Here is a 13,238-nt window from a genome sequence, read left to right on the forward strand (position 1 = left end):
AAATAGAAACACTCTGGTGCTTGGTGCCAGGGCCCTTCAGCAGGGGCAGCTGCCCAGGAGCAGCATTTCACTGGAGCTGCTGCTCCCTGCAGGAAAGGCTCTCCTTTGTCTCTGGAGCTGAGGGAGAGAATCAGGATATGCAAATTTGGGCATTGGATGTTAATTATGAGCAGCAGGTGTCTGTGCAAGGGAGCTCAGGTGAGGGGCACCAGCTCCCTGCCTTGTACAAAGGGAGGGCTGCAAAGTTCCAATTAATTATCCACCTTAACGAGGGCCTTGTCTTTGGTTTTCTCCACAAACACTGGTTTAAAAAGCAGTGATGCAGCTCTGCCTCTGAAGAGCAGCAAGGATGAAATTACCACGATGAACCACCAGAAATCAATTTGTGGGAGTGCAGACTATGATGGATCATCCTGCTGGAGAAATTAATTGTCTGAGGAACATTTTTCAGGATGTCTTGACCACAGGAGCATCTTCCTAGTGTGTTGGTAAACGTAAATCTTTGGGGAGATAACTCTGTTTACCTTTTACTGATTTAAAAATGGGTAATTATGATGATTATTTTTTAATTTTATCAGCACACCACGAATCAGACTGCAAGCATTAAGGCCAGGCAAGTTGGGGCCATAATTCATGGCTAAAATAACATGTAATTAGTATTGTCTCTGCCTCCTGTCTGACAGGCACAGGTAAGGGAGGGCACACAGGGATGGTGCCTCCAGACCAGGTAAAATCCACATTTTGTCCAGTCTGAACCCTCATCTGAATGGATCATTCAGTTTCTATGTCCATTCAATGATGATTTTTGAACCAAGGGTGTAAATATTGTACCATTTATTGAAAAATCAACCATTAATTTTCCTTCTTGCTCAAGTTACCTATCTGTTTTGTAATGAAATGAAGAAAAGCCAAGTTAGACACTGTGATTTCAGGAATCTCAGTCCCTGGCTGCGTGATGCTGCCATGGTCCTGGCTTTGCCACATGTGAAGCTTTGTGCCAAAACCCTTCAGCTTGCTGATTAATAGAAAAATAACCCATAAAAAAGTGGCTGAGATCTTCCTTCTTCTTCCCTTGGTGTGAAACCATCCCTTTTCCCCCCACCACAAACATTATAATTCTATTTTAAGTAGGGAAGTTTAAGTAGTAACAGACAGGAGCCCCACGTTTGGACAGTAGGGAATAAATAAAATATATTTTAATTGAGTGTGGTATTTTGGGTGAAGACTTTGGGCCATTTCTGGCATAATCAAATTTTTTTATTACACAGCTCTTGGACTGGAGCAGGTTTTGTTTGCAGCCTTTCACTCAGTCCTCTTCCCAAACTCCTTTTTCTTTTCTTTTTTCCTTCTGCCCCCTCCAACTGTGGCAATATCCAAGCAGACATCTGGGCCCTGATTATGCACACCTTGTGTGGCCACTGCTGCAAAGTGGGTGTTAAACAGCATCATTCTTATGTGGCAGAGCTTTACACCCCTGGGTAAATGATTACCTGAGCTCCAGAGAAATGAATTGTCAGCCTTGGTGCAGTTCTGCCACAAATCTGGAGCCATGAAGTTGGAAGGAATCAAATCCTTTCCTCCTTTGGAAAATAAAATTAAACCCAAAAGAAAGAAAAAATCTATACATGCTATCCCCATGTGGAGGAAAGGCATTTGAGCAGGGTGACTTCACATGGGAAACAGTCTAAATAAATAAATAATTATTAAACAAAACCACTTCTCTAGCCCTGCTGCTTCCTGCACAGCAATAATCCCTGATTACTTTTCAAATAGGAAACTTTAGATATAAATGCAAGTTTAAAATAGTGACATCCTATGCATTTGTAATTCTTTCCATGGTCAGGAATACTCCTGAGTGAGAACTGAAGCATCTCTGCTTGTTTGGAGGAAATGCAGGACAAAACATTTCAAGCTGCTTTAACCAGGATAAATGGATGAAGGCTTCAAGGTAGGATCATCTGTTTATTTACACCCATTGTCTCCTTGTTTCCCACATAAATATATTCTGTGTTTAAAATGTATAAAGCTGGGCAAGCCCTTCTCACGCTGTTCTCAGTAAAATATTGCTCACTGCATCCCTCCTGACAAATAGGGCTCTTGTTGTCCAACTTTCCCTCTGCTGAGGTTAATGATTAAGTGGTTCAGGAGGTTAATTCCTGCAGATAGTGTTGTCTTTGCCCCGAACAGATGTTGGTAGTGCTTTAATGTGGTTATCAAACTCGGCTGCCCTTCATCCTTTGCTGTGTGCAGCCCTGGGCTTTGTTCCCCGTGCATTCCTGGCCCCCTCTATGGAGATCCAGCAGAGCTGAACATCCCATGGCCTGGGGCTGCCTCCCCCGGGGTCAGCCGGGCACTGCCCACATCTGCCCCACAGACCCTCAACAGCCACAGCTGGAAATATCTGACAGTGCAGAGAGGTGCAGGATACCCGGTGGGGCTCATCTGGAAAGCCACCCACAGCTCTGGCATCATCACCCCAAAATCTGCCCCTCCTCCTCCTCCTCAGCACCTCCTGTCCTGCCAGGAAATGAATTTTAAGGGTGGCTAAAGAGTTCTGTGCTGTAACCAGCACCCTCAGCAACCTGGTAAAACCTCAGGGATTGGAACAATGTTTGCAGCCTGAAGTTGCTGCATCATGACAGGAGATGCTGGATGGGTGCAGGAGTCATTTATTTTGCACATCCACTGCATCATAACCAGCCAGCAGCAGTTAAAAAAATTTTAAAAACCCAACCAAGCAAAAAACTCCGCAAAAAGATCAAAAAATGACAAAAACAAGCAAACAAAACCCCCCAAAACCAACCCCCCCAAAAAAAACCAATCCCCCCCCCAAAAACAACAAAAACAACAAACAAAAAACCCGAGCAAACAAAAAAATCTCCAAAACAAAACAAAAAAACAAAAAAAACCCCAAAACCCCAAACAAACAAAAACCAAAAAACAAGAACTCCCCCCCCAACTTTATGATATCTATAAACAGGCCTTGAAAGGGTTAATTTTAGGCTGGCCTCAAGCTGGGATTGGTTATATTTGAATGTCTGCCAATGCCATAAATGAAACATCATCTTGGATTTTACCTGTCATTATTTGTGGAATTCCCTCCTGTCCTCTCCCTGCAGAGCTCCAGACCAGCTGGCAGGAATCCTTTTAGGGTTAAAAGCATCTAACCTCACTCAATCTGAATATGAGAGATTCATTTTAATTATTGCACTGGTTTTCTTGTTATGTGCATTTTGGTATCACTAACTGACAAATTGTATCCAGACCAAAACAGTATAAAGGACTGAATTTTAATTTGGGGAAGAATACTATTATTTTGAAGGAGTTAACTGGTTTATGGAATCACAAGAACCTTGTATTTCTGTACTATGGAGAATTTAGGAAAGTAATTCACAGCTTCAAAGAGAAGCAGGGTCCTGTGACCAAAATACACGTCGGTATTTCAAATAAGAAGATGCAAAAAAAAGAATACAAACATTAGGATTTCTATAAATAGTCCTTGAAATGATTAATTTTAGGCTGGGATTAGTTATATTTGAATGTAAATCCTTCTAGTGCCACAAGTGAAACATCATCTTAGACTTTACCAGTTTGTCATTATTTATGAAACTGTAAATGGAGAGGAATTGTGGCTTTTTGCTTTTGTTTCATTCCAAGCTGGGATGAAACTTGTTGACCTGTCATTGATTAAAAACTTCTTCCTTGTCTTTCCTTCTCTCCTAGCTGAGCATCTTGCTCTCTCTACTGATGCCTTGAGGGGCTGGAGCAGAGGCTGGATGGAGTTTAGGGGAATAAAGAGATTTACTGAAGATATAAAGAGGATATTTATTTGTTGCCTTCAAAGGCCACACCCTGGCAGTACCAGAGCCACAGCTGTGGCTGTGCCTGGATGGCTCCAAGGTAGAAGCAGAAGAGGGCTTGGTCACGGGGTCTCTCACTTTTATAAGTTCTGCTCCATTTGCATCTTGGACTAATTGTCAAATTACGGCTCCAGCCCATGCAGTCCCATCCTTCTTGTTTTTCTCTCTCAGCCCACACTGTTTGTGCTCTTTGGCTGAGATTTGGATCATTTGTCCTTGGTCCCCAGCTAGAAAAAGAATTGCTTTGTCTCCCTGCTCCGTGCACAGAGCTCACCATCCCCTGATATGAAACCCAGACCCACACACCAAAGCAGCACAAAATCAAAAAAAGGCAAAAATAAAAAGCTAAACCCCGAGGTATCACTGCCTTTGCTCCTTCCTTGGGGCTCACTGACTGTGTTTGCTGTTGGTGCTACAGGAGACACAGCTCTGATTTAAAGTGGAGTTCCCAGTGCAGACATGAGCCAGGTGGGCACAGAGCAGCAAGGATCGGGCTGGGGACATTGGTCAGTGGCACTGAACTGGGCACAGGCTTCCCAAAGTGCTCCTCTTCACCCTGCTGGAGCTGGAACTGGGATTCCCAGAGGTTTCTACAACAATGGAATTAAAATATTCCTTTCACCATGGATGATTTATGTTCAGCCAAGAGTCTGGATTGGGCTAAAGCTCTCTGTGCTGCTTGTGTCAAACCCGGGACTTAGAGAATCACAGAATAGTTTGGGTTGGAAGGGACCTTAAAAATCATCTCATTCCATCCCTGCCATGGGCAGGAACACCTCCCACTGTCCCAGGTTGCTCCAAGCCCCAAAGTCCCACCTGGCCTTGGGCACTGCCAGGGATCCAGGGGCATCCACAGCTGCTCTGGGCACCTGTGCCAGGGCCTGCCCACCCTCACAGGAGAGAACTTCCTCCTAACATCTACTCTGAACCTTCTCTCCTTTACTTTAAATCCATTCCCCTTTGTTACTCCATGCTCTTCTAAAAAGTCTCTCTCCATCTTTCCTGCAGGCTCCCTTCAGGCCCAGGAAGGCCGCAATGAGGCCACTCCAAAGCTCAGCAAGGCTGAGCAATCCCAGTTCTCTCAGCTTTTCCCTGCGCCAGAGCAGCTCCATCCCTCTGACCATCTTGGTGACCTCCTCTGGACTGATAAGAAATGAAAATTGCAGTGATTTTATAAAGCCCTGGAGGAACAGCCCCTCGAATATTTCTGTGGAGGAGCACAAGCATGGGATAGCAGGGAATGGAAGGGACAGGGCCAGGGCACAGGAGCAGGGACAAGGGCAGGGAGAGGAGCAGTGATAGGAGCAGGGGACCGGGGACACGAGCAGGAACAGGGACAAGAGTGGGGACGGGAGCAGGGACAGGGGACAGGAGCAAGGACAGGGGACAGAAGCGGGGACAGGCCGTGCAATTCCCTCTCTCGAACAGCAGAGGGCGCAACAGGGCCCGGCCCGTCGGCGGCTCGAGGCAAGGAAAAAGGATGGAAAATGGGGAAAACGGGCAAAATGCGGAAAATAAGCTTTTATCTGCTTTATTCAGTGCCTGACACGTAAGGAGAACCGCAGTAACCACCCAGAGCTGGCTGTAGTATGATTCAAAGAGCGGTTGTGTTTCAAAGTCACAGAAAATCGCAGTACCCCACATCCTAACCCCTTCCACTGTATCCCTGCATCTTTGGGGCCGTTGTCCCTGGGGATGAACGGGAATTATTCAGACACCATCCTCAGCAGAAGCAGGGACATGTCACAGGGAGTGGGTCTGGCTTTCCCTGGGGCTGTGAGGGTTGTGCCCCTGTGTGTGCCCTGCACTGGGATATGAATTTCCATTTCACCATTATATTTACTGAAAAATCCTCTTTGCCCAGGATTTTCTCGTGGGAAGCTGAAAAGCCTCAGAGAGGAGTGAAAACAATAATTATGTAATTGCTGCTCCTGTGTTTGCTGCTTTGGAATGTGACTTGGACATTGTTCACCAACAGGTGAATGTTTGATTGGGATCATGTGAATTGTTTTTAATTAACGGCCAATTACAGCCAGCTGTGTCGGACTCTCTGAGTCAGGAATTTTTATTATTCATTCTTGTTAAGCCTTCTGATGTATCCTTTCTCTTTCTTTGGTATAGTTTTAGTATAGCAGAATAGAATAGAATAGAATAGAATAGAATAGAATAGAATAGAATAGAATAGAATAGAATAGAATAGAATAGAATATATCAGCCTTCTGAGAACATGGAGTCAAATTCTCATCTCTCACCTCATCCTGGGGACTCTCACATACACCACAGATCTGTTGGGCTGTAATTGGTGTTGGTGAGCTCTGGGAGCAGATGAAGGCTGTGATGAGTGTGGTTCCCTCTGAGGATGCCTGGCTGGCCCTGATCCTTCATGAATGTCTCCTCTGCCAGGACACGTGTTTAAAGCAAGCCTGGATGTGGCATTGGGTGCCAGGGTTTAGTTGAGGTATCAGGGAATGGGTTGGACACGATGATCCTGAAGGTCTTGTCCAACCTTATGATTCTGTGACTCAGGGGTGATTCTTGCAGAAAAGCAACCCCTTTGTCCCTGCTGCTGATTTCCAGCTTGCAAAACACATCATCAACCTCGACTGGCTGAAAAATAGCCCAGCAAAGATAAGGAAATGATCCTTTTTCAGCTGGAGCCATTTCCCAGCTTGGCTTATCACAGAACTGCCCAGTTGCCTGTGTTGTTGTGGCACAGACACAGGAGAAGCAGGATGGAGAGAGGGATGTGATTCTTATTCCTGGTGCTGAGCAAAGCTTGTTCTGAATTAGAATTTATGCTAAAAAAAATTAAAATTTGGTTGTCATTCCTGGAAGTATAAAATCCATGTTCAGCAGTTTCCCACAGTGGGGGAAAAATATTGTTCAGAAAGAACAGTTTTTGTTTTGGAATCTTCCAAGGGCAATTGAGCCCAGACCTCCACCTGACGGGGCTGGGGGATGTGACCACTTAGCCGGAGCTGCAGGGCCAAGCCCTCTCACACCACAGGAGCCTGGAGAACCTGGGAGGAGAGTTAATTAACCATCCAGCACAGAGGAATGATCTTGGTGCTGGGAAAAGAAAGCTGCTCAATAAAGGGAGCTGGTGCAGAGGAATGAGGGAATTAGGCTGGTCAGCGGAGCAGAGCAGGCAGCTCTGCACAGGAAAAGCACCAGGGGCTGCAAGGGACAGGAGGAGCTTCCCCAAGGTCCTTGAGAAGGGTTTGGGATGTGTCATCAAGGTATGAGGAATGGAAACACTTCCTGAAATGAGATTATTTATACAAATCCGTATCTTCACAATTTCTCCTAAGGAAGTTTCGGATGAGCTTTGCTATAGAAAAGCGAGCTTCTCTGATTTTTCTGAAAGGATTAAGCACTTTCAGTAAAAATCTCCATCATCTCTAAAGGTCATTCTTAATAAAGTCACAAGGGGCAAGGAGAAAATAGGTCCCAGTTGACAGTTCCCTGGAAATAGAAAACTGGATTCAATTTTCAGTATGGTATTCAATTTTCAGTATGGTATTGACTCCCTGAGTGCCTGAGCAAATAATTTCTGTTCCTCATGCCTTGGTTTCCCCAAGGTCCTTGTGAAGGGTTTGGTGGAGGTGTTCCAGCGTTTGGGATGTGCCACCAAGGTTCTGCTGGGTGCCAGGGGGGACAGGAAGGGGTGGCACAGAGTTAAGGCCTTGCCATAGATCAGTCACAGGATGGTTTGGGTGGGAAGGAGATCTAAAGATGATCTTTATGGAAGGGACCTTAAAGATCATCTCATTCCAGCCCCCTTCCCCAAGGCTACAGTGAAGAAATTCAAATCATGTTCTAAAAGAATTGTACAAACCTCAGTGGAAAGGAGAAAAGTGGACTACAAGTGATCTGGTGGAGTTTGAGAATGGAGATCAGTAATTTCTCTTTAGCTGAAGTGCTACAATGGAGCAGAAAGTCAGGAAGATTTTTCTTCATGATTGTCAAGGCATGAGAAAAAAATCCAGCTTCATTTTTGTCCCCTTGATTGTAGGTGGGAATTTTCAAAGGCAACTAAAACAGCAGGGCACAAAGATTACAGTGAGATTAAAAACCAGCTGAATTCTTACTGGTATCAGCAGGTCCCTTTGGAAAGCCTTGGTGGCTGACCAATGTATGTTTTATTTGTATCTTTTTGGGAAAATGATGAATTATTTCCTGCAGCAGAACAGGGGAGGTCTCAGGTTCTTTGAAAGTCCTTTTCACACCACTGTTTACTTGTGGTGCCCCTGTTATTTAAAATCTGCTGCACTCTAGAGGATGAAAATATTTGTGGGGCAAAGACGTGCCTTGGATCCTCTTTTCTTTGCCCACATCCCTGGGTGAGGCATTTCTGCACTTTGAAACGAGGAAAGTTCCCAACAGAAATGTTCAATTAACTGTTAAACACTCTCATCAATTCAGGGATCATTTCCAAATCTGATGGATGAGTCCAAAATCTCCAATTCATTCAAACCATCAGGCGGAAAAACAGTTGAACTCCTGAGGAGAAAAGAGCAGATAAATGCTGGAATGAACTTGCATATCTTTGAGAGGTGCAGTGCTCTGCAGACAGTGAGTTATGAACAGGAAAACTTCCCAAGTGTGTACTGTAAGCAGAATAATAATGGGCAATGGCTCAAGCTAAGGGCTTTTTTCCTCTCTGGCTTCATTTAGATCCCAGTTTAAAAATCATGGAGTTTGTTTTGTATACACATGGGGAGAGTTTCACACCATGCACAATTAAATTATTTCCCATGACAGTAAAATAAAAAAAAAAAAAGAAAATTCTATCAAAACCAAGAATCTAAAAAGTATGCAAATATTCGAGTGGAAGAGGAGAAGCTGATAGAGGACTTTATGAATTCTTGGCCAAGTGAGTCATTTATTGAACTCTCAGAATTAATGCCATTTTAAAGTTAGTTTATTTGGACAGGATATATTTGAATTTTTAATCAGGTCTGTTTCTCACAGATGCATCCAAAGGATACACACTGCTGGAACTTCTGAGAGAGTTGTTAATTAATGCAGCCTGTAAGCCATTAAAAAGTGAGTGGAAACAAATGCAATCCCCTGCTCCATAATGGTAGGATTCTGTTTTGTGTCAGCAGTGCTCTTAAACTCACTGATTCTATATTTTATTAAAAATAGGTTATGTAACATGGAAAAAAACATAGTGGAGTATAAATTTCTGAATCCCATCACAGTTTCCTGTAATTCTGCATTATGCACGAACAGACTCAATTATATTTCTATGAGATTTTTAGACTCTGGCTCCACTGGCTTCCATTCAGACCTGCATTTTGAATATGCTGAGCTATGAATTAAAACCCCAAATGCAAACAAAACCAGCAGTAGGTGCTCTGATAGCAGTGGAAACTCTTTTCTCCTGCTAATATCCATCCTGTTACTTTTCAGTGTATCCAGATTCCAGCCATTTCAGCTCTTATGGAGTGATGTGACCTGGCATAAGTGAGCTATTCAGCACAGAATAGAGGTCAGTGTGTTTGCTTAAACAATCATTTAAATAGTAATAATTTTAATACAAAAATATATCCCAGCTTCTCAATGCATTCCCAGAAGCACAGTGTCCATTCTGAGCTTTGGGGTGTATGGAAAAAGTCCAGGAAACTGGAAAGGAGGGAAGAATTCTGCCTCCCATTCTGCAGGCAGAAAATTCTGTCACTGAGGGATCAAGAGACAAACCCAGGCTGATTCAGGGAGCTGGTAAAGGACCTAAACTGAGCCTGAAATTAGTGAGTCTCAGGGTGCTGTTCCATGGTGCAGCTGAGCTGCTAAAACTGCAGGTCCTGCTGGAGAAGGAGATTCATTGAAACAGGCGATTCACTGAAAAACGAGATTCACTGAGCCAGGGCAGGAGCTCAGCAAGCCAAAACCCCAACTGACCCCTCTCCTGGGAGTGGGAGGAAGGAGAAGGACACAGGGCTCCCCTCACTGTGTCTGTCTGAGGGGCTGCAGAGCTCTGGGATGCTTTGTGAGCCAGTCCCAGGGCAGCAGAGGTTTGAGGATGCAAAGGGATCCTGCCCTGCTTCCCATCACCACCACCCCTGGATCTGCTCTGCCAGCCCCCAGCACAGCTGCTTGGATTTCACCCTTGGATCTGTGTCAATTGATTTCACATCAGCACCGAAATCAATTTCACTGTGAGGTAAATAAACTGTGGGCACAGGGGAATAAGTTCAGCTGGCAGAGATTGGCATTTATGGTATGAGTGTATCACCTCCTGTCGCTTTGAAATAATCAACTCTTTGAAATAATCAACTTCACTAGTTGACCCAAATGTAAGTACTAAAAATAAACAGATCAGCACCACTTTGCTTGGTTTTTACAGAATAAAAGACTCCTGAGCCTTTAATTATAAAACTTTCAGAGCCTGATTTTTCCATTTCCCTTAATGCCCTGACCTCTCTTTACTGGCCCACTTATTAGTAACACTCACTTTTGGGAGATTGTAACATTGCTGAAAGCGCAGAAAATACAATTCCTGCAGCCATTAATCCTTGTCTTGATGCTACCTCCACAGCACAATGCCTCTCTCTTTTACTCCTGCCTTTTTTCCTCCCTCTTTTTCTTCCCCTTTTTCATCCCCTCTGTTTACCCCAGTGGAGCCACTCCACGAGGTAATTCCCTTTGTGACCAGCTTGCTGCAAACTATCTCCTATTTACACTGGCTGCAATTTTCAATTAAAGACAAGAACTTAACTTTAGTTGGAGGGTCCTATAGAGTCCAGCATTTGGGACTTAAGATTTGCTTTCCCAGCTTGAGACTTTGAAGCTGGGAGGCTGCAGAGAGAGCCTGGATGAGGTGGCAAAGTGTCTTTCACAGAAGAGCTCTAAAGCAGAAAACATGTTAACCCCCAGGCTCTGGGGCTGGGCAAAAACAAAAGGTAGGGAAACAAATCTCATGCAGAAACGAGGTACAGGCCTGGTAGCCAGAAACATGATTTAAGTGGCCAAGTTAGGCTTTGTACAGTATGATAATGTCAGCACATAAAAACTGGGCTGCTTTTAAAGAATATCCTGAAGTGTCCGGTCTAAACCGATTAGGCTTGGAGCAGAGGACTGTGAAATGCCACTTAACATGCTGGTTTAAGCTTATAAAAACCAACTGTAGGCAGAAGGAACTGTAAGGTTTTTGTTTGCTAAATAAGCAGGACACAGGAGAAATTATGGTCAGACAAGGAGAAGAATTTCAATGTACAAAGTTCCCCTTACAGTTTCTCATTTAACTCTGTGTATATTGGGATAGCTTAGGAGATTGGAAAATCTTTTTTTATTTAAAAAGATGGCAGGTGCCATTTATTGTGTCTGTACCTACCATGGAGTACATAATACAAATTGTGAGATTTTCTGGCTACGTTAAGTTATATAATATATCTCTATCTCTTATAGTAGACAGGAAACAGTCCTGACTATTTTTGATCATCTCAGCCCCCAGCTGAATAAAAACCATATCTAAACCAACCTTTTTTTTTTACAATTTCTGTCAGCTCATCAAGCTTTAAACCCCTTACATGCTGTCTGCTAATAAGAATTAAATCATGTAATAGCCAGTGGATAAATTAGCTGAGCACAAACCCAATGCTTTATTTAACAATTTTTATCATTATTTCGAAGCATCCAAGAAGAACAGGGTCTGAAAAGTTTTAAATCTGAATTAGCTTAACTACTTGTGACAAGTTTACACATGAGAGACATCGAGACTGTGCTCTACTTGCTACTTTGAGTTTCATCCTGGCTTTCTGTTTGAAAGATCCCAGCCAAAGTTAAATCAACCCACCCTTTGCTGATTTCCAACATTAGACATGTCCCCAGCTCTCTTTTTTTTTTTTTTTAACCTTGCTTTCAGGCTGACTTTCTCCCAATTGAAATTCAGTTCCTGAATGGTCGGTTTTTCCCTTGCTTCTAAACGTTGATAAAAAAGGGTTTTCTTCACTCCCTCAATTTGATGTGACAGGGCCCTGACATGAATAATGGACGTGTTTCTTTCACAGGCAAATCAACTTAATTTAGCATGCTTTTATACTTTCAATAGCAAAGCCACAAGCCTGTAAATTCCATGAGATCCTTTAGGTTTGCAGAAATCTTTAGAATTAGCAGAAAATGTATAAAGTAAACAGCACTTATTTTGTCAAAATACTTGAATAACTTTTATACAGGAGCTAGAGATGAATATATCACTGCCTAATCAGATTGTGATTTACATGCAGTTGAGGATGGGCTGCCTGGGTTCAGCCTGCCCTTTTGCTCGGGGAGAAAACAGGGGTAGGAGAGCTGAATAATCACAAATATATTAAACAGAATTAAAATCCCAAACTTTCTTTTGAAGGTGAAGGAGAAAAGTGCAATTTGAAGAGGAGGTTTATGCAGCAGAGGCTCTCTTAGAACTCCATTCTCTGCCCATCTCCCTGGAGAAGTTTCTGCTTTGCAGCTCAGGAAATGAGGAGGGGAAAAATAACATTATTTATTATTTACAGAGGAGAGTGAGACACCAAAACAATCCAGCAGCATCAGAAATAACCTGAGTGTGCACTGACGGGTGTTGTCTGGGAGGGGTCAGACCCCTGGAGCCCTGATGTCTCAGTTTCACCTGGGGCAGCTCCGTCTCTGCCTCACTTTGCTGCTTAAGGTGTGTTAAAGCAGTGCTGGAACATTTCCTTTGTGCTCAACAACAGCAAAACTCCTCTTTGAAGCTTCAGAGAGCAGCTTTGGGCTCCTCCTCGGCCATGTGGTTCCAGGATGTGCCAGGGCTCCTGGTACCTCCCTCCTGACCCACCATAAATCTCCTGTGAAGCCAACGAATGCAAGGGGGAGCTCTGCTCTCTCCCCCCACAGAAAGCCAAGGAGTGGAAATGCGGGGAGCTCTCTCAGCTTGCCCTTTTCACCTTTAGGACTCATCTCCCAGCACTGCAGCCTGGTGACACTATCAAAGGGAAATAGAGGTTAATTCTATTGTCATTACTTATTATTGGAGCATCAGGCAGCTGTAACAGCTCATTCATTAAAACACCCTGATAGTGCTGATGGTGCATCAGTGAGTAGGAAATAGGTTGGTTTGGGGGTGCTAAATGCTAAAAATCATTCTGTTTGCACAACAGAGTGTTGAAGAATAAACCCTTTATTTGTAGTATTACATAAATAAACTAGCTTAGAAAAGGGTCTTCTCAAAGGGAAGGCTGGACTGGAAGCCATCAGGCTGGGTAGGGAAAAGGCAGCCCACAGAGATGCTCTGCTGCATTCAGCCTTGCTTCCCTTGATGCAATCAACATGGCTAAGGGGATCCCACATACCTCCAGCTCTGGCTGTAATAAGTAGTTAATCAGCCAATTAGGGGAACCAACAATTACAAATTGGGAA

At 43.8% G+C, this 13,238-nt stretch overlaps 1 long non-coding RNA gene across 2 annotated transcripts in view; it reads left to right on the top strand.

The window, feature by feature from the left end:
* The window catches only part of LOC141730869 (uncharacterized), a 41,611-nt gene that overhangs the window by 8,445 nt on the left and 19,928 nt on the right, over nucleotides 1-13,238 (top strand). Inside the window, exons 3-4 of one of the 2 annotated variants that reach the window (XR_012582715.1) lie at nucleotides 1,844-1,948; nucleotides 4,869-5,988. This is a non-coding gene — a long non-coding RNA (uncharacterized LOC141730869). Of the gene's footprint in view, nucleotides 1-1,843; nucleotides 1,949-4,868; nucleotides 5,989-13,238 lie in introns of those variants that run through there. The other variant, XR_012582714.1, reaches the window with a different exon arrangement.

Source organism: Zonotrichia albicollis, chromosome 14 (assembly GCF_047830755.1).
Source record: "Zonotrichia albicollis isolate bZonAlb1 chromosome 14, bZonAlb1.hap1, whole genome shotgun sequence".
Lineage (NCBI taxonomy): Eukaryota > Metazoa > Chordata > Aves > Passeriformes > Passerellidae > Zonotrichia > Zonotrichia albicollis.